General features: G+C 63.0%; 49 non-coding genes across 49 annotated transcripts; 25 read left to right on the plus strand and 24 right to left on the minus strand.

Annotated features, from left to right (window-relative positions):
* Positions 1-502: 502 nt before the first annotated feature.
* Positions 503-575, plus strand: TRNAG-GCC (transfer RNA glycine (anticodon GCC)). The gene has a single exon. It is a non-coding gene; the product is annotated as a tRNA-Gly (tRNA).
* Positions 576-1,052: 477 nt separating this feature from the next.
* Positions 1,053-1,131, minus strand: TRNAV-CAC (transfer RNA valine (anticodon CAC)). The gene has a single exon. It is a non-coding gene; the product is annotated as a tRNA-Val (tRNA).
* Positions 1,132-2,450: 1,319 nt separating this feature from the next.
* TRNAV-CAC (transfer RNA valine (anticodon CAC)) lies at positions 2,451-2,533 on the minus strand. The gene has a single exon. It is a non-coding gene; the product is annotated as a tRNA-Val (tRNA).
* A 162-nt stretch (positions 2,534-2,695) lies between these two features.
* Positions 2,696-2,766, plus strand: TRNAG-GCC (transfer RNA glycine (anticodon GCC)). Its single transcript has one exon. It is a non-coding gene; the product is annotated as a tRNA-Gly (tRNA).
* A 509-nt stretch (positions 2,767-3,275) lies between these two features.
* Positions 3,276-3,348, plus strand: TRNAW-CCA (transfer RNA tryptophan (anticodon CCA)). The gene has a single exon. It is a non-coding gene; the product is annotated as a tRNA-Trp (tRNA).
* Positions 3,349-3,508: 160 nt separating this feature from the next.
* TRNAR-ACG (transfer RNA arginine (anticodon ACG)) lies at positions 3,509-3,580 on the minus strand. Its single transcript has one exon. It is a non-coding gene; the product is annotated as a tRNA-Arg (tRNA).
* A 513-nt stretch (positions 3,581-4,093) lies between these two features.
* On the plus strand, positions 4,094-4,165 carry TRNAG-GCC (transfer RNA glycine (anticodon GCC)). The gene has a single exon. It is a non-coding gene; the product is annotated as a tRNA-Gly (tRNA).
* Positions 4,166-4,672: 507 nt separating this feature from the next.
* Positions 4,673-4,744, plus strand: TRNAW-CCA (transfer RNA tryptophan (anticodon CCA)). Its single transcript has one exon. It is a non-coding gene; the product is annotated as a tRNA-Trp (tRNA).
* A 156-nt stretch (positions 4,745-4,900) lies between these two features.
* TRNAR-ACG (transfer RNA arginine (anticodon ACG)) lies at positions 4,901-4,973 on the minus strand. Its single transcript has one exon. It is a non-coding gene; the product is annotated as a tRNA-Arg (tRNA).
* A 264-nt stretch (positions 4,974-5,237) lies between these two features.
* Positions 5,238-5,313, minus strand: TRNAV-CAC (transfer RNA valine (anticodon CAC)). Its single transcript has one exon. It is a non-coding gene; the product is annotated as a tRNA-Val (tRNA).
* Positions 5,314-5,471: 158 nt separating this feature from the next.
* TRNAG-GCC (transfer RNA glycine (anticodon GCC)) lies at positions 5,472-5,542 on the plus strand. Its single transcript has one exon. It is a non-coding gene; the product is annotated as a tRNA-Gly (tRNA).
* A 511-nt stretch (positions 5,543-6,053) lies between these two features.
* Positions 6,054-6,125, plus strand: TRNAW-CCA (transfer RNA tryptophan (anticodon CCA)). The gene has a single exon. It is a non-coding gene; the product is annotated as a tRNA-Trp (tRNA).
* Positions 6,126-6,270: 145 nt separating this feature from the next.
* On the minus strand, positions 6,271-6,343 carry TRNAR-ACG (transfer RNA arginine (anticodon ACG)). The gene has a single exon. It is a non-coding gene; the product is annotated as a tRNA-Arg (tRNA).
* A 250-nt stretch (positions 6,344-6,593) lies between these two features.
* TRNAV-CAC (transfer RNA valine (anticodon CAC)) lies at positions 6,594-6,666 on the minus strand. The gene has a single exon. It is a non-coding gene; the product is annotated as a tRNA-Val (tRNA).
* A 161-nt stretch (positions 6,667-6,827) lies between these two features.
* TRNAG-GCC (transfer RNA glycine (anticodon GCC)) lies at positions 6,828-6,898 on the plus strand. The gene has a single exon. It is a non-coding gene; the product is annotated as a tRNA-Gly (tRNA).
* Positions 6,899-7,407: 509 nt separating this feature from the next.
* On the plus strand, positions 7,408-7,479 carry TRNAW-CCA (transfer RNA tryptophan (anticodon CCA)). The gene has a single exon. It is a non-coding gene; the product is annotated as a tRNA-Trp (tRNA).
* A 480-nt stretch (positions 7,480-7,959) lies between these two features.
* TRNAV-CAC (transfer RNA valine (anticodon CAC)) lies at positions 7,960-8,032 on the minus strand. Its single transcript has one exon. It is a non-coding gene; the product is annotated as a tRNA-Val (tRNA).
* Positions 8,033-8,192: 160 nt separating this feature from the next.
* TRNAG-GCC (transfer RNA glycine (anticodon GCC)) lies at positions 8,193-8,263 on the plus strand. The gene has a single exon. It is a non-coding gene; the product is annotated as a tRNA-Gly (tRNA).
* Positions 8,264-8,773: 510 nt separating this feature from the next.
* TRNAW-CCA (transfer RNA tryptophan (anticodon CCA)) lies at positions 8,774-8,845 on the plus strand. The gene has a single exon. It is a non-coding gene; the product is annotated as a tRNA-Trp (tRNA).
* A 163-nt stretch (positions 8,846-9,008) lies between these two features.
* TRNAR-ACG (transfer RNA arginine (anticodon ACG)) lies at positions 9,009-9,081 on the minus strand. The gene has a single exon. It is a non-coding gene; the product is annotated as a tRNA-Arg (tRNA).
* A 250-nt stretch (positions 9,082-9,331) lies between these two features.
* Positions 9,332-9,404, minus strand: TRNAV-CAC (transfer RNA valine (anticodon CAC)). The gene has a single exon. It is a non-coding gene; the product is annotated as a tRNA-Val (tRNA).
* Positions 9,405-9,564: 160 nt separating this feature from the next.
* TRNAG-GCC (transfer RNA glycine (anticodon GCC)) lies at positions 9,565-9,635 on the plus strand. The gene has a single exon. It is a non-coding gene; the product is annotated as a tRNA-Gly (tRNA).
* Positions 9,636-10,143: 508 nt separating this feature from the next.
* TRNAW-CCA (transfer RNA tryptophan (anticodon CCA)) lies at positions 10,144-10,215 on the plus strand. The gene has a single exon. It is a non-coding gene; the product is annotated as a tRNA-Trp (tRNA).
* Positions 10,216-10,360: 145 nt separating this feature from the next.
* Positions 10,361-10,433, minus strand: TRNAR-ACG (transfer RNA arginine (anticodon ACG)). The gene has a single exon. It is a non-coding gene; the product is annotated as a tRNA-Arg (tRNA).
* A 261-nt stretch (positions 10,434-10,694) lies between these two features.
* TRNAV-CAC (transfer RNA valine (anticodon CAC)) lies at positions 10,695-10,767 on the minus strand. The gene has a single exon. It is a non-coding gene; the product is annotated as a tRNA-Val (tRNA).
* Positions 10,768-10,927: 160 nt separating this feature from the next.
* TRNAG-GCC (transfer RNA glycine (anticodon GCC)) lies at positions 10,928-10,998 on the plus strand. The gene has a single exon. It is a non-coding gene; the product is annotated as a tRNA-Gly (tRNA).
* A 508-nt stretch (positions 10,999-11,506) lies between these two features.
* On the plus strand, positions 11,507-11,578 carry TRNAW-CCA (transfer RNA tryptophan (anticodon CCA)). Its single transcript has one exon. It is a non-coding gene; the product is annotated as a tRNA-Trp (tRNA).
* Positions 11,579-11,740: 162 nt separating this feature from the next.
* On the minus strand, positions 11,741-11,813 carry TRNAR-ACG (transfer RNA arginine (anticodon ACG)). Its single transcript has one exon. It is a non-coding gene; the product is annotated as a tRNA-Arg (tRNA).
* A 250-nt stretch (positions 11,814-12,063) lies between these two features.
* Positions 12,064-12,136, minus strand: TRNAV-CAC (transfer RNA valine (anticodon CAC)). Its single transcript has one exon. It is a non-coding gene; the product is annotated as a tRNA-Val (tRNA).
* A 160-nt stretch (positions 12,137-12,296) lies between these two features.
* On the plus strand, positions 12,297-12,367 carry TRNAG-GCC (transfer RNA glycine (anticodon GCC)). The gene has a single exon. It is a non-coding gene; the product is annotated as a tRNA-Gly (tRNA).
* A 507-nt stretch (positions 12,368-12,874) lies between these two features.
* TRNAW-CCA (transfer RNA tryptophan (anticodon CCA)) lies at positions 12,875-12,946 on the plus strand. The gene has a single exon. It is a non-coding gene; the product is annotated as a tRNA-Trp (tRNA).
* Positions 12,947-13,109: 163 nt separating this feature from the next.
* TRNAR-ACG (transfer RNA arginine (anticodon ACG)) lies at positions 13,110-13,182 on the minus strand. Its single transcript has one exon. It is a non-coding gene; the product is annotated as a tRNA-Arg (tRNA).
* A 251-nt stretch (positions 13,183-13,433) lies between these two features.
* On the minus strand, positions 13,434-13,507 carry TRNAV-CAC (transfer RNA valine (anticodon CAC)). The gene has a single exon. It is a non-coding gene; the product is annotated as a tRNA-Val (tRNA).
* Positions 13,508-13,667: 160 nt separating this feature from the next.
* TRNAG-GCC (transfer RNA glycine (anticodon GCC)) lies at positions 13,668-13,738 on the plus strand. Its single transcript has one exon. It is a non-coding gene; the product is annotated as a tRNA-Gly (tRNA).
* Positions 13,739-14,246: 508 nt separating this feature from the next.
* TRNAW-CCA (transfer RNA tryptophan (anticodon CCA)) lies at positions 14,247-14,318 on the plus strand. Its single transcript has one exon. It is a non-coding gene; the product is annotated as a tRNA-Trp (tRNA).
* A 163-nt stretch (positions 14,319-14,481) lies between these two features.
* TRNAR-ACG (transfer RNA arginine (anticodon ACG)) lies at positions 14,482-14,554 on the minus strand. Its single transcript has one exon. It is a non-coding gene; the product is annotated as a tRNA-Arg (tRNA).
* Positions 14,555-14,804: 250 nt separating this feature from the next.
* TRNAV-CAC (transfer RNA valine (anticodon CAC)) lies at positions 14,805-14,877 on the minus strand. The gene has a single exon. It is a non-coding gene; the product is annotated as a tRNA-Val (tRNA).
* Positions 14,878-15,038: 161 nt separating this feature from the next.
* Positions 15,039-15,109, plus strand: TRNAG-GCC (transfer RNA glycine (anticodon GCC)). Its single transcript has one exon. It is a non-coding gene; the product is annotated as a tRNA-Gly (tRNA).
* A 508-nt stretch (positions 15,110-15,617) lies between these two features.
* On the plus strand, positions 15,618-15,689 carry TRNAW-CCA (transfer RNA tryptophan (anticodon CCA)). The gene has a single exon. It is a non-coding gene; the product is annotated as a tRNA-Trp (tRNA).
* Positions 15,690-15,852: 163 nt separating this feature from the next.
* On the minus strand, positions 15,853-15,925 carry TRNAR-ACG (transfer RNA arginine (anticodon ACG)). Its single transcript has one exon. It is a non-coding gene; the product is annotated as a tRNA-Arg (tRNA).
* A 250-nt stretch (positions 15,926-16,175) lies between these two features.
* TRNAV-CAC (transfer RNA valine (anticodon CAC)) lies at positions 16,176-16,248 on the minus strand. The gene has a single exon. It is a non-coding gene; the product is annotated as a tRNA-Val (tRNA).
* Positions 16,249-16,408: 160 nt separating this feature from the next.
* Positions 16,409-16,479, plus strand: TRNAG-GCC (transfer RNA glycine (anticodon GCC)). The gene has a single exon. It is a non-coding gene; the product is annotated as a tRNA-Gly (tRNA).
* Positions 16,480-16,987: 508 nt separating this feature from the next.
* On the plus strand, positions 16,988-17,059 carry TRNAW-CCA (transfer RNA tryptophan (anticodon CCA)). Its single transcript has one exon. It is a non-coding gene; the product is annotated as a tRNA-Trp (tRNA).
* Positions 17,060-17,222: 163 nt separating this feature from the next.
* TRNAR-ACG (transfer RNA arginine (anticodon ACG)) lies at positions 17,223-17,295 on the minus strand. Its single transcript has one exon. It is a non-coding gene; the product is annotated as a tRNA-Arg (tRNA).
* Positions 17,296-17,545: 250 nt separating this feature from the next.
* On the minus strand, positions 17,546-17,618 carry TRNAV-CAC (transfer RNA valine (anticodon CAC)). Its single transcript has one exon. It is a non-coding gene; the product is annotated as a tRNA-Val (tRNA).
* A 160-nt stretch (positions 17,619-17,778) lies between these two features.
* On the plus strand, positions 17,779-17,849 carry TRNAG-GCC (transfer RNA glycine (anticodon GCC)). The gene has a single exon. It is a non-coding gene; the product is annotated as a tRNA-Gly (tRNA).
* A 509-nt stretch (positions 17,850-18,358) lies between these two features.
* TRNAW-CCA (transfer RNA tryptophan (anticodon CCA)) lies at positions 18,359-18,430 on the plus strand. The gene has a single exon. It is a non-coding gene; the product is annotated as a tRNA-Trp (tRNA).
* A 157-nt stretch (positions 18,431-18,587) lies between these two features.
* TRNAR-ACG (transfer RNA arginine (anticodon ACG)) lies at positions 18,588-18,660 on the minus strand. Its single transcript has one exon. It is a non-coding gene; the product is annotated as a tRNA-Arg (tRNA).
* Positions 18,661-18,910: 250 nt separating this feature from the next.
* On the minus strand, positions 18,911-18,983 carry TRNAV-CAC (transfer RNA valine (anticodon CAC)). Its single transcript has one exon. It is a non-coding gene; the product is annotated as a tRNA-Val (tRNA).
* Between the last annotated feature and the right edge of the window lie 132 nt (positions 18,984-19,115).

Raw genomic sequence — 19,115 nt, forward strand, 5'->3', positions numbered from 1 at the left:
TGCCGGGGGCCCCGCTCTTTTGGGTGTGCTTGGCTTGCCAGCGGCTCCCCGCCCGAAGCCTCTGACGTTCAAGGTGCGCTTTAGTGCTGAGGTTCTCCAAGGGGCCCTCTTGGCAGGGCGCTGCTGCTCTTTGCCCTTTCCTTCTTTTCGAGGAGTCCTCCATGGGGTCCAAGAGCAGCTTGCTGAGAAGCCTGCAGTTATCGGTAAGAATTACTCCCTGATCCGTCCCGCTCTTCAGCCAGGGGCTGCAGCATGTGCGCACGCGTGGGCTGGGAGAACTCCGGCCCCAGGTCCAAGCCGCATACGGCTCAGGAGCCTGCTTCCTGTGAGGGAAGGGCCCGACGGGTCACTTCTCAGGCCTTGTGGGGTGCGGGTCCCCTCCCGGCGGCTTGCTTGGATGGTGGGCCTGGTAAGTCCTGGCCCACGCAGCCGGAGGACAGGCATTCTAACCCTTCAACACCCCCCACGCTCCCAGCCCCAGAAGCTCGCCTTGCTGCCAGCTGGCCTCGTGGCGCAACGGTAGCGCATCTGACTGCCAGATCAGAAGGTTGTGTGTTCAAATCACATCGGGGTCAGCAGGGACTGTCGGGCCTTTCTTTTGTCTTGGTGTGCATCCCTCCTGAAAGGGCCCGGGCCAGGCCCTGGCTCATCCCCCCTTGGAGCTTGCTTTGCTTTTTGCTTTTGCTTGGAAGAGGTCAAAGGGGCGCAAAAGCAGGGCACACCACGCCACAAAAGCCAGGCAGGAAGTCGAACCTGCAATCTCCTGATCCGTAGTCGGCGCGTTTATCCGTTGCGCCACTGGCCCCGGGGCATGGCTTTTTTGCCTGGCGTGGCCGGGCTGCCGGACTGAGGCGGAACGGTAGCGGGAGACCCTCTCTGTCTCAGCCCCGCTTTCCTCTCCACCAGCGCAGGAGCGAATGCAAGAGGAAAGGCAGCGGCGGGCACAGACCACCAACGGAGGGGACGCAACGCCACGTCTGAGTGCCGAGCACCCGCCCGCGACCTTGTGAAGCCTGTTTTTCTCCGCTTTGTTGGGAGCAAAAGCGGAGGAAAGGCTGTTTTCTGCCTGTGTTTCGAACCAGGGACCTTTCGCGTGTGAGGCGAACGTGATAACCACTACACTACAGAACCGAGAGCGGCCAGCACTGGGTAAGGAGGCCGTAGCGACCCCTTTTGGCTGGCCGAAGTGCCGCCTCCGGCCCAGCAAGGAGGCGGAGCAGGAGCCGCGGCTGGCGTGTGGCCCGACGCCCTTGGCGAAAAGCACTGGCTCCGCAGGCACAAGTGTCAGCAGGCGCAAGGCATTGGTGTGTTCAGTGGTAGAATTCTCTTCCCGCCACGCGGGGGCCCGTGTTCGATTCACGGCCATGCAGCGCTTCTCTTGCCGGGGCCCCGGCTCTTTTTGGTGTGCTTGGCTTGCCAGCGGCTCCCCGCCCGAAGCCTCTGAGCGTCAAGTGCGCTTTATGTGCTGAGGTTCTCCAAGGGGCCTCTTGGCAGGGGCGCTGCTGCTCTTTGCCCTTTCCTTTCTTTTCGAGGGAGTCCTGCATGGGGCCAAGAGCAGCTTGCTGAGAGCCTGCAGTTTCGGGTAGAGTATTCAGCCCTGTCCCGCTCTTCAGCCAGGGGCTGCAGCATGTGCTCACGCGTGGGCTGGAGAACTCCGCCACCAGGTCAAGCCGCATACGGCTCAGGAGCCTGCTTCCCTGTGAGGGAAGGGCCCGACGGGTCACTTCTCAGGCTGTGGTGCGGTCCCCTCCCGGCAGCTTGCTTGGATGGTGGGCCTGGTAAGTCCTGGCCCACGCAGCACGGAGGACAGGCATTCTACCCTTCCACCCTACCCCACGCTCCCAGCCCCCAGAAGCTCGCCTTGCTGCCGCAGCTGGCCTCGTGCGCAGACGGTAGCGCATCTGACTCCAGATCAGAAGTTGTGTGTTCAAATCACATCGGGGTCAGCCAGGTGACTGTCGGGCCTTTCTTTGTCTTGGTGTGCATCCCGTCCTGAAAGGGCCAGGCCAGGGCCGAGGCTCATCCCCCCTTGGAGCTTGCTTTTTGCTTTGCTTTTGCTTTTCTTTGGAAGAGGTCAAGGGGAGGCGCAAAAGCAGGGCCACACCACGCCACAAGCCAGGCAGGATAGAACCTGCAATCTCCTGATCCTAGTCAGGCGCTTTCTCCTTGCGCCACTGCCCCCGGGCATGGCTTTTTTGTGCCTGGCGTGGCCGGCTGCCGGACTGAGGCGGAACGGTATCGGGAGGGAAGACACCCTCTCTGTCTTCAGTGCCCCGCTTTCCTCTCCCACCATCGCAGGAGCGAATGCAAGAGGAAAGGCAGCGGCGGGCACAGACCACCAACGGAGGGGACGCCACGCCACCGTCTGAGTGCCGAGCACCCGCCGCGCCGCACCTTGTGAAAGCCTGTTTTTCTCCGCTTTGTTGGGAGCAAAAGCGGAGGCAAAGGGCTGTTTCTGCCTGGTTTCGAAACCAGGGTGTTAGGGGACCTTTCGCGTGTGAGGCGAACGTGATAACCACTACACTACAGAAACCGAAGAGCCGGCCAGCACTGGGTAAGGAGGCCGGGAGCGACCCCCTTTGGCTGGCCCGAAGGCCGCCTCCGGCCCCAGCAAGAGGCGGACGGAGCCAGGCTGGCGTTGCCCGACGCCCTGTGGCGAAAAGCACTGGCTCCGCAGGCAGATGCAAGGCAGCAAGCATTGTTGGTTCAGTGGTAGAATTCTCGCCCGCCACGCGGGAGGCCCGTGTTCGATTCACGGCCAATGCAGCGCCTCTCTTGCCGGGGGCCCCGGCTCTTTGGTGTGCTTGGCTTGCCAGCGGCTCCCCGCCCGAAGCCTCTGAGCGTCAAGGTGCGCTTTATGTGCTGAGGTTCTCCAAGGGGCCTCTTGGCAGGGGCGCTGCTGCTCTTTGCCCTTTCCTTTCTTTTCGAGGAGTCCTGCCATGGGGCCAGAGAGCAGCTTGCTGAGAAGCCTGCAGTTTCGGGTAGAGTATTCAGCCCTGTCCCGCTCTTCAGCCAGGGCTGCAGCATGTGCGCACCGCGTGGGCTGGGAGAACTCCGGCCACCAGGTCCAGGCCGCATACGGCTCAGGAGCCTGCTTCCCTGTGAGGGAAGGGCCCGACGGGTTCACTTCTCAGGCCTGTGGGTGCGGGTCCCCTCCCGCGGCTTGCTTGGATGGTGGGCCTGGTAAGTCCTGGCCCACGCAGCACGGAGGACAGGCATTCTACCCTTCCACCCCCCACGCTCCCAGCCCCCAGAAGCTCGCCTTGCTGCCAGCTGGCCTCGTGGCGCAACGGTAGCGCATCTGACTCCAGATCAGAAGGTTGTGTGTTTCAAATCACATCGGGGTCAGGCAGGTGACTGTCGGGCCTTTCTTTGTCTTGGTGTGCATCCCTCCTGAAAGGGCCAGGGCCAGGCCCTGCTCATCCCCCTTGGAGCTTGCTTTTGCTTTTGCTTTTGCTTTTGCTTTGAAGAGGTCAAAGGGAGGCGCAAAAGCAGGGCCACCACGCCACAAGCCAGGCAGGAGTCGAACCTGCAATCTCCTGATCCGTAGTCAGGCGCGTATCCGTTGCGCCACTGGCCCCCCGGGGCATGGCTTTTTTTGCCTGGCGTGGCCGGGCTGCCGGACTGAGGCGGAACGGTAGCGGGAGGGAAGACCCTCTCTGTCTCAGCCCCCGCTTTTCCTCTCCCACCATGCGCAGGAGCGAATGCAAGAGGAAAGGCAGCGGCGGGCACAGACCACAACGGAGGGGACGCAACGCCACGTCTGAGTGCCGAGCACCCGCCCGCGCACCTTGTGAAAGCCTGTTTTTCTCCGCTTTGTTGGGAGCAAAGCGGAGGCAAAGGCTTTCTGCTGTGTTTCCTATACTCGGAACCAGGGAGTGTGAGGCCTGTTCGCATATACACACACAGCACGTAGGAGAAAACGAGCTACACTACCAGGAACGAGAGCAGGCACCTGGGTAAGGAGGCCGAGCGACCCCCTTTGGTGGCTGGCCCGGCCGCAGTCCGCAGCAAGACGGACGGAGCCAGGCTGGCGTTGCCCGACGCCCTTGGCGAAAAGCACTGGCTCCGCAGGCAGATGCAAGGCAGCAAGGCATTGGTGGTTCAGTGGTAGAATTCCGCGCCCGCCACGCGGGAGGCCCGTGTTCGATTCACGGCCAATGCAGCGCCTCTCTTGCCGGGGCCCCGGCTCTTTTGGTGTGCTTGGCTTGCCAGCGCTCCCCGCCCGAAGCCTCTGAGCGTCAAGGTGCGCTTTATGTGCTGAGGTTCTCCAAGGGGCCTCTTGGCAGGGCGCTGCTGCTCTTTGCCCTTTCCTTTCTTTTCGAGGAGTCCTGCCATGGGGCCAAGAGCAGCTTGCTGAGAAGCCTGCAGTTTCGGGTAGAGTATTCAGCCCTGTCCCGCTCTTCAGCCAGGGGCTGCAGCATGTGCGCACGCGTGGGCTGGGAGAACTCCGGCCACCAGGTCAAGCCGCATACGGCTCAGGAGCCTGCTTCCCTGTGAGGGAAGGGCCCGACGGGTCACTTCTCAGGCCTGTGGGTGCGGGTCCCCTCCCGGCGGCTTGCTTGGATGGTGGGCCCTGTAAGTCCTGGCCCACGCAGCACGGAGGACAGGCATTCTACCCTTCCACCCCCCACGCTCCCCAGCCCCCAGAAGCTCGCCTTGCTGGCCAGCTGGCCTCGTGGCGCAACGGTAGCGCATCTGACTCCAGATCAGAAGGTTGTGTGTTCAAATCACATCGGGGTCAGGCAGGTTGACTGTTGGGCCTTTCTTTGTCTTGGTGTGCATCCTCCTGAAAGCAGGGCCAGGCCCTGGGCTCATCCCCCCTTGGAGCTTGCTTTTGCTTTTGCTTTTGCTTTGGAAGAGGTCAAAGGGAGTGCGCAAAAGCAGGGCCACCACGCCACAAGCCAGGCAGGAGTCGAACCTGCAATCTCCTGATCCGTAGTCAGGCGCGTTATCCGTTGCGCCACTGGCCCCCTGGGGCATGGCTTTTTTGCCTGGCGTGGCCGGCTGCTGCCGGACTGAGGCGGAACGGGGGAAGAAGACCCTCTCTGTCTCAGCCCCCGCTTTCCTCTCCCACCAGCGCAGGAGCGAATGCAAGAGGAAAGGCAGCGGCGGGCACAGACCACCAACGGAGGGGGACGCAACGCCACGTCTGAGTGCCGAGCACCCGCACCGCGGCACCTTGTGAAAGCCTGTTTTTCCTCCGCTTTGTTGGGAGCAAAAGCGGAGGCAAAGGCTGTTTCTTCTGCCTGGTTTCGAACCAGGGACCTTTCGCGTGTGAGGCGAACGTGATAACCACTACACTACAGAAACCGAGAGCCGGCCAGCACTGGGTAAGGAGGCCGGAGCGACCCCCTTTGGCTGGCCCGAAGGCCGCCTCCGGCCCAGCAAGAGGCGACGGAGCCAGGCTGGCGTTGCCCGACGCCCTTGGCGAAAAGCACTGGCTCCGCAGGCAGATGCAAGGCAGCAAGGCATTGGTGGTTCAGTGGTAGAATTCTCGCCCGCCACGCGGGAGGCCCGTGTTCGATTCACGGCCAATGCAGTGCCTCTCTTGCCGGGGGCCCCGGCTCTTTTGGTGTGCTTGGCTTGCCAGCGCTCCCCGCCCCGAAGCCTCTGAGCGTCAAGGTGCGCTTTATGTGCTGAGGTTCTCCAAGGGGCCTCTTGGCAGGGGGCGCTGCTGCTCTTTGCCCTTTCCTTTCTTTTCGAGGAGTCCTGCCATGGGGCCAAGAGCAGCTTGCTGAGAAGCCTGCAGTTTCGGGTAGAGTATTCAGCCCTGTCCCGCTCTTCAGCCAGGGGCTGCAGCATGTGCGCACGAGCGTGGGCTGGGAGAACTCCGGCCACCAGGTCAAGCCGCATACGGCTCAGGAGCCTGCTTCCCTGTGAGGGAAGGGCCCGACGGGTCACTTCTCAGGCCTGTGGGTGCGGGTCCCCTCCCGGCGGCTTGCTTGGATGGTGGGCCTGGTAAGTCCTGGCCCACGCAGCACGGAGGACAGGCATTCTACCCTTCCACCCCCCACGCTCCCAGCCCCCAGAAGCTCGCCTTGCTGCCAGCTGGCCTCGTGGCGCAACGGTAGCGCATCTGACTCCAGATCAGAAGGTTGTGTGTTCAAATCACATCGGGGTCAGGCAGGTGACTGTCGGGCCTTTCTTTGTCTTGGTGTGCATCCCTCCTGAAAGGGCCAGGCCCTGGCTCATCCCCCCTTGGAGCTTGCTTTTGCTTTTGCTTTGGAAGAGGTCAAAGGGAGGCGCAAAAGCAGGGCCACCACGCCACAAGCCAGGCAGGAGTCGAACCTGCAATCTCCTGATCCGTAGTCAGGCGCGTTATCCGTTGCGCCACTGGCCCCCGGGGCATGGCTTTTTGCCTGGCGTGGCCGGGCTGCCGGACTGAGGCGGAACGGAAGACCCTCTCTGTCTCAGCCCCGCTTTCCTCTCCCACCAGCGCAGGAGCGAATGCAAGAGGAAAAGGCAGCGGCGGGCACAGACCACCAACGGAGGGGACGCAACGCCACGTCTGAGTGCCGAGCACCCGCCCGCGCACCTTGTGAAAGCCTGTTTTTCTCCGCTTTGTTGGGAGCAAAAGCGGAGGCAAAGGCTGTTTCTGCCTGGTTTCGAACCAGGGACCTTTCGCGTGTGAGGCGAACGTGATAACCACTACACTACAGAAACCGAGAGCCGGCCAGCACTGGGTAAGGAGGCCGGAGCGACCCCCTTTGGCTGGCCCGAAGGCCGCCTCCGGCCCCAGCAAGAGGCGGACGGAGCCAGGCTGGGCGTTGCCCTACGCCCTTGGCGAAAAGCACTGGCTCCGCAGGCAGATGCAAGGCAGCAAGGCATTGGTGGTTCAGTGGTAGAATTCTCGCCCGCCACGCGGGAGGCCCGTGTTCGATTCACGGCCAATGCAGCGCCTCTCTTGCCGGGGGGCCCCGGCTCTTTTGGTGTGCTTGGCTTGCCAGCGGCTCCCCGCCCGAAGCCTCTGAGCGTCAAGGTGCGCTTTATGTGCTGAGGTTCTCCAAGGGGCCTCTTGGCAGGGGCGCTGCTGCTCTTTGCCCTTTCCTTTTCTTTTCGAGGAGTCCTGCCATGGGGCCAAGAGCAGCTTGCTGAGAAGCCTGCAGTTTCGGGTAGAGTATTCAGCCCTGTCCCGCTCTTCAGCCAGGGGCTGCAGCATGTGCGCACGCGTGGGCTGGGAGAACTCCGGCCACCAGGTCAAGCCGCATACGGCTCAGGAGCCTGCTTCCCTGTGAGGGAAGGGCCCGACGGGTCCTTCTCAGGCCTGTGGGTGCGGGTCCCCTCCCGGCGGCTTGCTTGGATGGTGGGCCTGGTAAGTCCTGGCCCACGCAGCACGGAGGACAGGCATTCTACCCTTCCACCCCCCACGCTCCCAGCCCCCAGAAGCTCGCCTTGCTGCCAGCTGGCCTCGTGGCGCAACGGTAGCGCATCTGACTCCAGATCAGAAGGTTGTGTGTTCAAATCACATCGGGGTCAGGCAGGTGACTGTCGGGCCTTTCTTTGTCTTGGTGTGCATCCCTCCTGAAAGGGCCAGGGCCAGGCCCTGGCTCATCCCCCCTTGGAGCTTGCTTTTGCTTTGGAAGAGGTCAAAGGGAGGCGCAAAAGCAGGGCCACCACGCCACAAGCCAGGCAGGAGGTCGAACCTGCAATCTCCTGATCCGTAGTCAGGCGCGTTATCCGTTGCGCCACTGGCCCCCGGGGCATGGCTTTTTTGCCTGGCGTGGCCGGGCTGCCGGACTGAGGCGGAACGGTAGCGGGAGGGAAGACCCTCTCTGTCTCAGCCCCGCTTTCCTCTCCCACCAGCGCAGGAGCGAATGCAAGAGGAAAGGCAGCGGCGGGCACAGACCACCAACGGAGGGGACGCAACGCCACGTCTGAGTGCCGAGCACCCGCCCGCGCACCTTGTGAAAGCCTGTTTTTCTCCGCTTTGTTGGGAGCAAAAGCGGAGGCAAAGGCTGTTTTTGCCTGGTTTCGAACCAGGGACCTTTCGCGTGTGAGGCGAACGTGATAACCACTACACTACAGAAACCGAGAGCCGGCCAGCACTGGGTAAGGAGGCCGGAGCGACCCCCTTTGGCTGGCCCGAAGGCCGCCTCCGGCCCCAGCAAGAGGCGGACGGAGCCAGGCTGGCGTTGCCCGACGCCCTTGGCGAAAAGCACTGGCTCCGCAGGCAGATGCAAGGCAGCAAGGCATTGGTGGTTCAGTGGTAGAATTCTCGCCCGCCACGCGGGAGGCCCGTGTTCGATTCACGGCCAATGCAGCGCCTCTCTTGCCGGGGGCCCCGGCTCTTTTGGTGTGCTTGGCTTGCCAGCGGCTCCCCGCCCGAAGCCTCTGAGCGTCAAGGTGCGCTTTATGTGCTGAGGTTCTCCAAGGGGCCTCTTGGCAGGGGCGCTGCTGCTCTTTGCCCTTTCCTTTCTTTTCGAGGAGTCCTGCCATGGGGCCAAGAGCAGCTTGCTGAGAAGCCTGCAGTTTCGGGTAGAGTATTCAGCCCTGTCCCGCTCTTCAGCCAGGGGCTGCAGCATGTGCGCACAGGCGTGGGCTGGGAGAACTCCGGCCACCAGGTCAAGCCGCATACGGCTCAGGAGCCTGCTTCCCTGTGAGGGAAGGGCCCGACGGGTCACTTCTCAGGCCTGTGGGTGCGGGTCCCCTCCCGGCGGCTTGCTTGGATGGTGGGCCTGGTAAGTCCTGGCCCACGCAGCACGGAGGACAGGCATTCTACCCTTCCACCCCCCACGCTCCCAGCCCCCAGAAGCTCGCCTTGCTGCCAGCTGGCCTCGTGGCGCAACGGTAGCGCATCTGACTCCAGATCAGAAGGTTGTGTGTTCAAATCACATCGGGGTCAGGCAGGTGACTGTCGGGCCTTTCTTTGTCTTGGTGTGCATCCCTCCTGAAAGGGCCAGGGCCAGGCCCTGGCTCATCCCCCCTTGGAGCTTGCTTTTGCTTTTGCTTTTGCTTTTGCTTTGGAAGAGGTCAAAGGGAGGCGCAAAAGCAGGGCCACCACGCCACAAGCCAGGCAGGAGTCGAACCTGCAATCTCCTGATCCGTAGTCAGGCGCGTTATCCGTTGCGCCACTGGCCCCCGGGGCATGGCTTTTTTGCCTGGCGTGGCCGGGCTGCCGGACTGAGGCGGAACGGAAGACCCTCTCTGTCTCAGCCCCGCTTTCCTCTCCCACCAGCGCAGGAGCGAATGCAAGAGGAAAGGCAGCGGCGGGCACAGACCACCAACGGAGGGGACGCAACGCCACGTCTGAGTGCCGAGCACCCGCCCGCGCACCTTGTGAAAGCCTGTTTTTCTCCGCTTTGTTGGGAGCAAAAGCGGAGGCAAAGGCTGTTTCTGCCTGGTTTCGAACCAGGGACCTTTCGCGTGTGAGGCGAACGTGATAACCACTACACTACAGAAACCGAGAGCCGGCCAGCACTGGGTAAGGAGGCCGGAGCGACCCCCTTTGGCTGGCCCGAAGGCCGCCTCCGGCCCCAGCAAGAGGCGGACGGAGCCAGGCTGGCGTTGCCCGACGCCCTTGGCGAAAAGCACTGGCTCCGCAGGCAGATGCAAGGCAGCAAGGCATTGGTGGTTCAGTGGTAGAATTCTTGCCCGCCACGCGGGAGGCCCGTGTTCGATTCACGGCCAATGCAGCGCCTCTCTTGCCGGGGGCCCCGGCTCTTTTGGTGTGCTTGGCTTGCCAGCGGCTCCCCGCCCGAAGCCTCTGAGCGTCAAGGTGCGCTTTATGTGCTGAGGTTCTCCAAGGGGCCTCTTGGCAGGGGCGCTGCTGCTCTTTGCCCTTTCCTTTCTTTTCGAGGAGTCCTGCCATGGGGCCAAGAGCAGCTTGCTGAGAAGCCTGCAGTTTCGGGTAGAGTATTCAGCCCTGTCCCGCTCTTCAGCCAGGGGCTGCAGCATGTGCGCACGCGTGGGCTGGGAGAACTCCGGCCACCAGGTCAAGCCGCATACGGCTCAGGAGCCTGCTTCCCTGTGAGGGAAGGGCCCGACGGGTCACTTCTCAGGCCTGTGGGTGCGGGTCCCCTCCCGGCGGCTTGCTTGGATGGTGGGCCTGGTAAGTCCTGGCCCACGCAGCACGGAGGACAGGCATTCTACCCTTCCACCCCCCACGCTCCCAGCCCCCAGAAGCTCGCCTTGCTGCCAGCTGGCCTCGTGGCGCAACGGTAGCGCATCTGACTCCAGATCAGAAGGTTGTGTGTTCAAATCACATCGGGGTCAGGCAGGTGACTGTCGGGCCTTTCTTTGTCTTGGTGTGCATCCCTCCTGAAAGGGCCAGGGCCAGGCCCTGGCTCATCCCCCCTTGGAGCTTGCTTTTGCTTTGGAAGAGGTCAAAGGGAGGCGCAAAAGCAGGGCCACCACGCCACAAGCCAGGCAGGAGTCGAACCTGCAATCTCCTGATCCGTAGTCAGGCGCGTTATCCGTTGCGCCACTGGCCCCCGGGGCATGGCTTTTTTGCCTGGCGTGGCCGGGCTGCCGGACTGAGGCGGAACGGTAGCGGGAGGGAAGACCCTCTCTGTCTCAGCCCCGCTTTCCTCTCCCACCAGCGCAGGAGCGAATGCAAGAGGAAAGGCAGCGGCGGGCACAGACCACCAACGGAGGGGACGCAACGCCACGTCTGAGTGCCGAGCACCCGCCCGCGCACCTTGTGAAAGCCTGTTTTTCTCCGCTTTGTTGGGAGCAAAAGCGGAGGCAAAGGCTGTTTCTGCCTGGTTTCGAACCAGGGACCTTTCGCGTGTGAGGCGAACGTGATAACCACTACACTACAGAAACCGAGAGCCGGCCAGCACTGGGTAAGGAGGCCGGAGCGACCCCCTTTGGCTGGCCCGAAGGCCGCCTCCGGCCCCAGCAAGAGGCGGACGGAGCCAGGCTGGCGTTGCCCGACGCCCTTGGCGAAAAGCACTGGCTCCGCAGGCAGATGCAAGGCAGCAAGGCATTGGTGGTTCAGTGGTAGAATTCTCGCCCGCCACGCGGGAGGCCCGTGTTCGATTCACGGCCAATGCAGCGCCTCTCTTGCCGGGGGCCCCGGCTCTTTTGGTGTGCTTGGCTTGCCAGCGGCTCCCCGCCCGAAGCCTCTGAGCGTCAAGGTGCGCTTTATGTGCTGAGGTTCTCCAAGGGGCCTCTTGGCAGGGGCGCTGCTGCTCTTTGCCCTTTCCTTTCTTTTCGAGGAGTCCTGCCATGGGGCCAAGAGCAGCTTGCTGAGAAGCCTGCAGTTTCGGGTAGAGTATTCAGCCCTGTCCCGCTCTTCAGCCAGGGGCTGCAGCATGTGCGCACGCGTGGGCTGGGAGAACTCCGGCCACCAGGTCAAGCCGCATACGGCTCAGGAGCCTGCTTCCCTGTGAGGGAAGGGCCCGACGGGTCACTTCTCAGGCCTGTGGGTGCGGGTCCCCTCCCGGCGGCTTGCTTGGATGGTGGGCCTGGTAAGTCCTGGCCCACGCAGCACGGAGGACAGGCATTCTACCCTTCCACCCCCCACGCTCCCAGCCCCCAGAAGCTCGCCTTGCTGCCAGCTGGCCTCGTGGCGCAACGGTAGCGCATCTGACTCCAGATCAGAAGGTTGTGTGTTCAAATCACATCGGGGTCAGGCAGGTGACTGTCGGGCCTTTCTTTGTCTTGGTGTGCATCCCTCCTGAAAGGGCCAGGGCCAGGCCCTGGCTCATCCCCCTTGGAGCTTGCTTTTGCTTTTGCTTTTGCTTTTGCTTTGGAAGAGGTCAAAGGGAGGCGCAAAAGCAGGGCCACCACGCCACAAGCCAGGCAGGAGTCGAACCTGCAATCTCCTGATCCGTAGTCAGGCGCGTTATCCGTTGCGCCACTGGCCCCCGGGGCATGGCTTTTTTGCCTGGCGTGGCCGGGCTGCCGGACTGAGGCGGAACGGAAGACCCTCTCTGTCTCAGCCCCGCTTTCCTCTCCCACCAGCGCAGGAGCGAATGCAAGAGGAAAGGCAGCGGCGGGCACAGACCACCAACGGAGGGGACGCAACGCCACGTCTGAGTGCCGAGCACCCGCCCGCGCACCTTGTGAAAGCCTGTTTTTCTCCGCTTTGTTGGGAGCAAAAGCGGAGGCAAAGGCTGTTTCTGCCTGGTTTCGAACCAGGGACCTTTCGCGTGTGAGGCGAACGTGATAACCACTACACTACAGAAACCGAGAGCCGGCCAGCACTGGGTAAGGAGGCCGGAGCGACCCCCTTTGGCTGGCCCGAAGGCCGCCTCCGGCCCCAGCAAGAGGCGGACGGAGCCAGGCTGGCGTTGCCCGACGCCCTTGGCGAAAAGCACTGGCTCCGCAGGCAGATGCAAGGCAGCAAGGCATTGGTGGTTCAGTGGTAGAATTCTCGCCCGCCACGCGGGAGGCCTGTGTTCGATTCACGGCCAATGCAGCGCCTCTCTTGCCGGGGGCCCCGGCTCTTTTGGTGTGCTTGGCTTGCCAGCGGCTCCCCGCCCGAAGCCTCTGAGCGTCAAGGTGCGCTTTATGTGCTGAGGTTCTCCAAGGGGCCTCTTGGCAGGGGCGCTGCTGCTCTTTGCCCTTTCCTTTCTTTCGAGGAGTCCTGCCATGGGGCCAAGAGCAGCTTGCTGAGAAGCCTGCAGTTTCGGGTAGAGTATTCAGCCCTGTCCCGCTCTTCAGCCAGGGGCTGCAGCATGTGCGCACGCGTGGGCTGGGAGAACTCCGGCCACCAGGTCAAGCCGCATACGGCTCAGGAGCCTGCTTCCCTGTGAGGGAAGGGCCCGACGGGTCACTTCTCAGGCCTGTGGGTGCGGGTCCCCTCCCGGCGGCTTGCTTGGATGGTGGGCCTGGTAAGTCCTGGCCCACGCAGCACGGAGGACAGGCATTCTACCCTTCCACCCCCCACGCTCCCAGCCCCCAGAAGCTCGCCTTGCTGCCAGCTGGCCTCGTGGCGCAACGGTAGCGCATCTGACTCCAGATCAGAAGGTTGTGTGTTCAAATCACATCGGGGTCAGGCAGGTGACTGTCGGGCCTTTCTTTGTCTTGGTGTGCATCCCTCCTGAAAGGGCCAGGGCCAGGCCCTGGCTCATCCCCCCTTGGAGCTTGCTTTTGCTTTTGCTTTTGCTTTTGCTTTGGAAGAGGTCAAAGGGAGGCGCAAAAGCAGGGCCACCACGCCACAAGCCAGGCAGGAGTCGAACCTGCAATCTCCTGATCCGTAGTCAGGCGCGTTATCCGTTGCGCCACTGGCCCCCGGGGCATGGCTTTTTTGCCTGGCGTGGCCGGGCTGCCGGACTGAGGCGGAACGGAAGACCCTCTCTGTCTCAGCCCCGCTTTCCTCTCCCACCAGCGCAGGAGCGAATGCAAGAGGAAAGGCAGCGGCGGGCACAGACCACCAACGGAGGGGACGCAACGCCACGTCTGAGTGCCGAGCACCCGCCCGCGCACCTTGTGAAAGCCTGTTTTTCTCCGCTTTGTTGGGAGCAAAAGCGGAGGCAAAAGGCTGTTTTCTGCCTGGTTTCGAACCAGGGACCTTTCGCGTGTGAGGCGAACGTGATAACCACTACACTACAGAAACCGAGAGCCGGCCAGCACTGGGTAAGGAGGCCGGAGCGACCCCCTTTGGCTGGCCCGAAGGCCGCCTCCGGCCCCAGCAAGAGGCGGACGGAGCCAGGCTGGCGTTGCCCGACGCCCTTGGCGAAAAGCACTGGCTCCGCAGGCAGATGCAAGGCAGCAAGGCATTGGTGGTTCAGTGGTAGAATTCTCGCCCGCCACGCGGGAGGCCCGTGTTCGATTCACGGCCAATGCAGCGCCTCTCTTGCCGGGGGCCCCGGCTCTTTTGGTGTGCTTGGCTTGCCAGCGGCTCCCCGCCCGAAGCCTCTGAGCGTCAAGGTGCGCTTTATGTGCTGAGGTTCTCCAAGGGGCCTCTTGGCAGGGGCGCTGCTGCTCTTTGCCCTTTCCTTTCTTTTCGAGGAGTCCTGCCATGGGGCCAAGAGCAGCTTGCTGAGAAGCCTGCAGTTTCGGGTAGAGTATTCAGCCCTGTCCCGCTCTTCAGCCAGGGGCTGCAGCATGTGCGCACGCGTGGGCTGGGAGAACTCCGGCCACCAGGTCAAGCCGCATACGGCTCAGGAGCCTGCTTCCCTGTGAGGGAAGGGCCCGACGGGTCACTTCTCAGGCCTGTGGGTGCGGGTCCCCTCCCGGCGGCTTGCTTGGATGGTGGGCCTGGTAAGTCCTGGCCCACGCAGCACGGAGGACAGGCATTCTACCCTTCCACCCCCCACGCTCCCAGCCCCCAGAAGCTCGCCTTGCTGCCAGCTGGCCTCGTGGCGCAACGGTAGCGCATCTGACTCCAGATCAGAAGGTTGTGTGTTCAAATCACATCGGGGTCAGGCAGGTGACTGTCGGGCCTTTCTTTGTCTTGGTGTGCATCCCTCCTGAAAGGGCCAGGGCCAGGCCCTGGCTCATCCCCCCTTGGAGCTTGCTTTTGCTTTTGCTTTTGCTTTTGCTTTGGAAGAGGTCAAAGGGAGGCGCAAAAGCAGGGCCACCACGCCACAAGCCAGGCAGGAGTCGAACCTGCAATCTCCTGATCCGTAGTCAGGCGCGTTATCCGTTGCGCCACTGGCCCCCGGGGCATGGCTTTTTTGCCTGGCGTGGCCGGGCTGCCGGACTGAGGCGGAACGGAAGACCCTCTCTGTCTCAGCCCCGCTTTCCTCTCCCACCAGCGCAGGAGCGAATGCAAGAGGAAAGGCAGCGGCGGGCACAGACCACCAACGGAGGGGACGCAACGCCACGTCTGAGTGCCGAGCACCCGCCCGCGCACCTTGTGAAAGCCTGTTTTTCTCCGCTTTGTTGGGAGCAAAAGCGGAGGCAAAGGCTGTTTCTGCCTGGTTTCGAACCAGGGACCTTTCGCGTGTGAGGCGAACGTGATAACCACTACACTACAGAAACCGAGAGCCGGCCAGCACTGGGTAAGGAGGCCGGAGCGACCCCCTTTGGCTGGCCCGAAGGCCGCCTCCGGCCCCAGCAAGAGGCGGACGGAGCCAGGCTGGCGTTGCCCCGACGCCCTTGGCGAAAAGCACTGGCTCCGCAGGCAGATGCAAGGCAGCAAGGCATTGGTGGTTCAGTGGTAGAATTCTCGCCCGCCACGCGGGAGGCCCGTGTTCGATTCACGGCCAATGCAGCGCCTCTCTTGCCGGGGGCCCCGGCTCTTTTGGTGTGCTTGGCTTGCCAGCGGCTCCCCGCCCGAAGCCTCTGAGCGTCAAGGTGCGCTTTATGTGCTGAGGTTCTCCAAGGGGCCTCTTGGCAGGGGCGCTGCTGCTCTTTGCCCTTTCCTTTCTTTTCGAGGAGTCCTGCCATGGGGCCAAGAGCAGCTTGCTGAGAAGCCTGCAGTTTCGGGTAGAGTATTCAGCCCTGTCCCGCTCTTCAGCCAGGGGCTGCAGCATGTGCGCACGCGTGGGCTGGGAGAACTCCGGCCACCAGGTCAAGCCGCATACGGCTCAGGAGCCTGCTTCCCTGTGAGGGAAGGGCCCGACGGGTCACTTCTCAGGCCTGTGGGTGCGGGTCCCCTCCCGGCGGCTTGCTTGGATGGTGGGCCTGGTAAGTCCTGGCCCACGCAGCACGGAGGACAGGCATTCTACCCTTCCACCCCCCACGCTCCCAGCCCCCAGAAGCTCGCCTTGCTGCCAGCTGGCCTCGTGGCGCAACGGTAGCGCATCTGACTCCAGATCGGAAGGTTGTGTGTTCAAATCACATCGGGGTCAGGCAGGTGACTGTCGGGCCTTTCTTTGTCTTGGTGTGCATCCCTCCTGAAAGGGCCAGGGCCAGGCCCTGGCTCATCCCCCCTTGGAGCTTGCTTTTGCTTTTGCTTTTGCTTTTGCTTTGGAAGAGGTCAAAGGGAGGCGCAAAAGCAGGGCCACCACGCCACAAGCCAGGCAGGAGTCGAACCTGCAATCTCCTGATCCGTAGTCAGGCGCGTTATCCGTTGCGCCACTGGCCCCCGGGGCATGGCTTTTTTGCCTGGCGTGGCCGGGCTGCCGGACTGAGGCGGAACGGAAGACCCTCTCTGTCTCAGCCCCGCTTTCCTCTCCCACCAGCGCAGGAGCGAATGCAAGAGGAAAGGCAGCGGCGGGCACAGACCACCAACGGAGGGGACGCAACGCCACGTCTGAGTGCCGAGCACCCGCCCGCGCACCTTGTGAAAGCCTGTTTTTCTCCGCTTTGTTGGGAGCAAAAGCGGAGGCAAAGGCTGTTTCTGCCTGGTTTCGAACCAGGGACCTTTCGCGTGTGAGGCGAACGTGATAACCACTACACTACAGAAACCGAGAGCCGGCCAGCACTGGGTAAGGAGGCCGGAGCGACCCCCTTTGGCTGGCCCGAAGGCCGCCTCCGGCCCCAGCAAGAGGCGGACGGAGCCAGGCTGGCGTTGCCCGACGCCCTTGGCGAAAAGCACTGGCTCCGCAGGCAGATGCAAGGCAGCAAGGCATTGGTGGTTCAGTGGTAGAATTCTCGCCCGCCACGCGGGAGGCCCGTGTTCGATTCACGGCCAATGCAGCGCCTCTCTTGCCGGGGGCCCCGGCTCTTTTGGTGTGCTTGGCTTGCCAGCGGCTCCCCGCCCGAAGCCTCTGAGCGTCAAGGTGCGCTTTATGTGCTGAGGTTCTCCAAGGGGCCTCTTGGCAGGGGCGCTGCTGCTCTTTGCCCTTTCCTTTCTTTTCGAGGAGTCCTGCCATGGGGCCAAGAGCAGCTTGCTGAGAAGCCTGCAGTTTCGGGTAGAGTATTCAGCCCTGTCCCGCTCTTCAGCCAGGGGCTGCAGCATGTGCGCACGCGTGGGCTGGGAGAACTCCGGCCACCAGGTCAAGCCGCATACGGCTCAGGAGCCTGCTTCCCTGTGAGGGAAGGGCCCGACGGGTCACTTCTCAGGCCTGTGGGTGCGGGTCCCCTCCCGGCGGCTTGCTTGGATGGTGGGCCTGGTAAGTCCTGGCCCACGCAGCACGGAGGACAGGCATTCTACCCTTCCACCCCCCACGCTCCCAGCCCCCAGAAGCTCGCCTTGCTGCCAGCTGGCCTCGTGGCGCAATGGTAGCGCATCTGACTCCAGATCAGAAGGTTGTGTGTTCAAATCACATCGGGGTCAGGCAGGTGACTGTCGGGCCTTTCTTTGTCTTGGTGTGCATCCCTCCTGAAAGGGCCAGGGCCAGGCCCTGGCTCATCCCCCCTTGGAGCTTGCTTTTGCTTTTGCTTTTGCTTTTGCTTTGGAAGAGGTCAAAGGGAGGCGCAAAAGCAGGGCCACCACGCCACAAGCCAGGCAGGAGTCGAACCTGCAATCTCCTGATCCGTAGTCAGGCGCGTTATCCGTTGCGCCACTGGCCCCCGGGGCATGGCTTTTTTGCCTGGCGTGGCCGGGCTGCCGGACTGAGGCGGAACGGAAGACCCTCTCTGTCTCAGCCCCGCTTTCCTCTCCCACCAGCGCAGGAGCGAATGCAAGAGGAAAGGCAGCGGCGGGCACAGACCACCAACGGAGGGGACGCAACGCCACGTCTGAGTGCCGAGCACCCGCCCGCGCACCTTGTGAAAGCCTGTTTTTCTCCGCTTTGTTGGGAGCAAAAGCGGAGGCAAAGGCTGTTTCTGCCTGGTTTCGAACCAGGGACCTTTCGCGTGTGAGGCGAACGTGATAACCACTACACTACAGAAACCGAGAGCCGGCCAGCACTGGGTAAGGAGGCCGGAGCGACCCCCTTTGGCTGGCCCGAAGGCCGCCTCCGGCCCCAGCAAGAGGCGGACGGAGCCAGGCTGGCGTTGCCCGACGCCCTTGGCGAAAAGCACTGGCTCCGCAGGCAGATGCAAGGCAGCAAGGCATTGGTGGTTCAGTGGTAGAATTCTCGCCCGCCACGCGGGAGGCCCGTGTTCGATTCACGGCCAATGCAGCGCCTCTCTTGCCGGGGGCCCCGGCTCTTTTGGTGTGCTTGGCTTGCCAGCGGCTCCCCGCCCGAAGCCTCTGAGCGTCAAGGTGCGCTTTATGTGCTGAGGTTCTCCAAGGGGCCTCTTGGCAGGGGCGCTGCTGCTCTTTGCCCTTTCCTTTCTTTTCGAGGAGTCCTGCCATGGGGCCAAGAGCAGCTTGCTGAGAAGCCTGCAGTTTCGGGTAGAGTATTCAGCCCTGTCCCGCTCTTCAGCCAGGGGCTGCAGCATGTGCGCACGGCGTGGGCTGGGAGAACTCCGGCCACCAGGTCAAGCCGCATACGGCTCAGGAGCCTGCTTCCCTGTGAGGGAAGGGCCCGACGGGTCACTTCTCAGGCCTGTGGGTGCGGGTCCCCTCCCGGCGGCTTGCTTGGATGGTGGGCCTGGTAAGTCCTGGCCCACGCAGCACGGAGGACAGGCATTCTACCCTTCCACCCCCCACGCTCCCAGCCCCCAGAAGCTCGCCTTGCTGCCAGCTGGCCTCGTGGCGCAACGGTAGCGCATCTGACTCCAGATCAGAAGGTTGTGTGTTCAAATCACATCGGGGTCAGGCAGGTGACTGTCGGGCCTTTCTTTGTCTTGGTGTGCATCCCTCCTGAAAGGGCCAGGGCCAGGCCCTGGCTCATCCCCCCTTGGAGCTTGCTTTTGCTTTTGCTTTTGCTTTGGAAGAGGTCAAAGGGAGGCGCAAAAGCAGGGCCACCACGCCACAAGCCAGGCAGGAGTCGAACCTGCAATCTCCTGATCCGTAGTCAGGCGCGTTATCCGTTGCGCCACTGGCCCCCGGGGCATGGCTTTTTTGCCTGGCGTGGCCGGGCTGCCGGACTGAGGCGGAACGGAAGACCCTCTCTGTCTCAGCCCCGCTTTCCTCTCCCACCAGCGCAGGAGCGAATGCAAGAGGAAAGGCAGCGGCGGGCACAGACCACCAACGGAGGGGACGCAACGCCACGTCTGAGTGCCGAGCACCCGCCCGCGCACCTTGTGAAAGCCTGTTTTTCTCCGCTTTGTTGGGAGCAAAAGCGGAGGCAAAGGCTGTTTCTGCCTGGTTTCGAACCAGGGACCTTTCGCGTGTGAGGCGAACGTGATAACCACTACACTACAGAAACCGAGAGCCGGCCAGCACTGGGTAAGGAGGCCGGAGCGACCCCCTTTGGCTGGCCCGAAGGCCGCCTCCGGCCCCAGCAAGAGGCGGACGGAGCCAGGCTGGCGTTGCCCGACGCCCTTGGCGAAAAGCACTG

The sequence above is a fragment of the Gopherus flavomarginatus genome, chromosome 4, assembly GCF_025201925.1.
Source record: "Gopherus flavomarginatus isolate rGopFla2 chromosome 4, rGopFla2.mat.asm, whole genome shotgun sequence".
NCBI classification, from domain to species: Eukaryota; Metazoa; Chordata; order Testudines; family Testudinidae; genus Gopherus; species Gopherus flavomarginatus.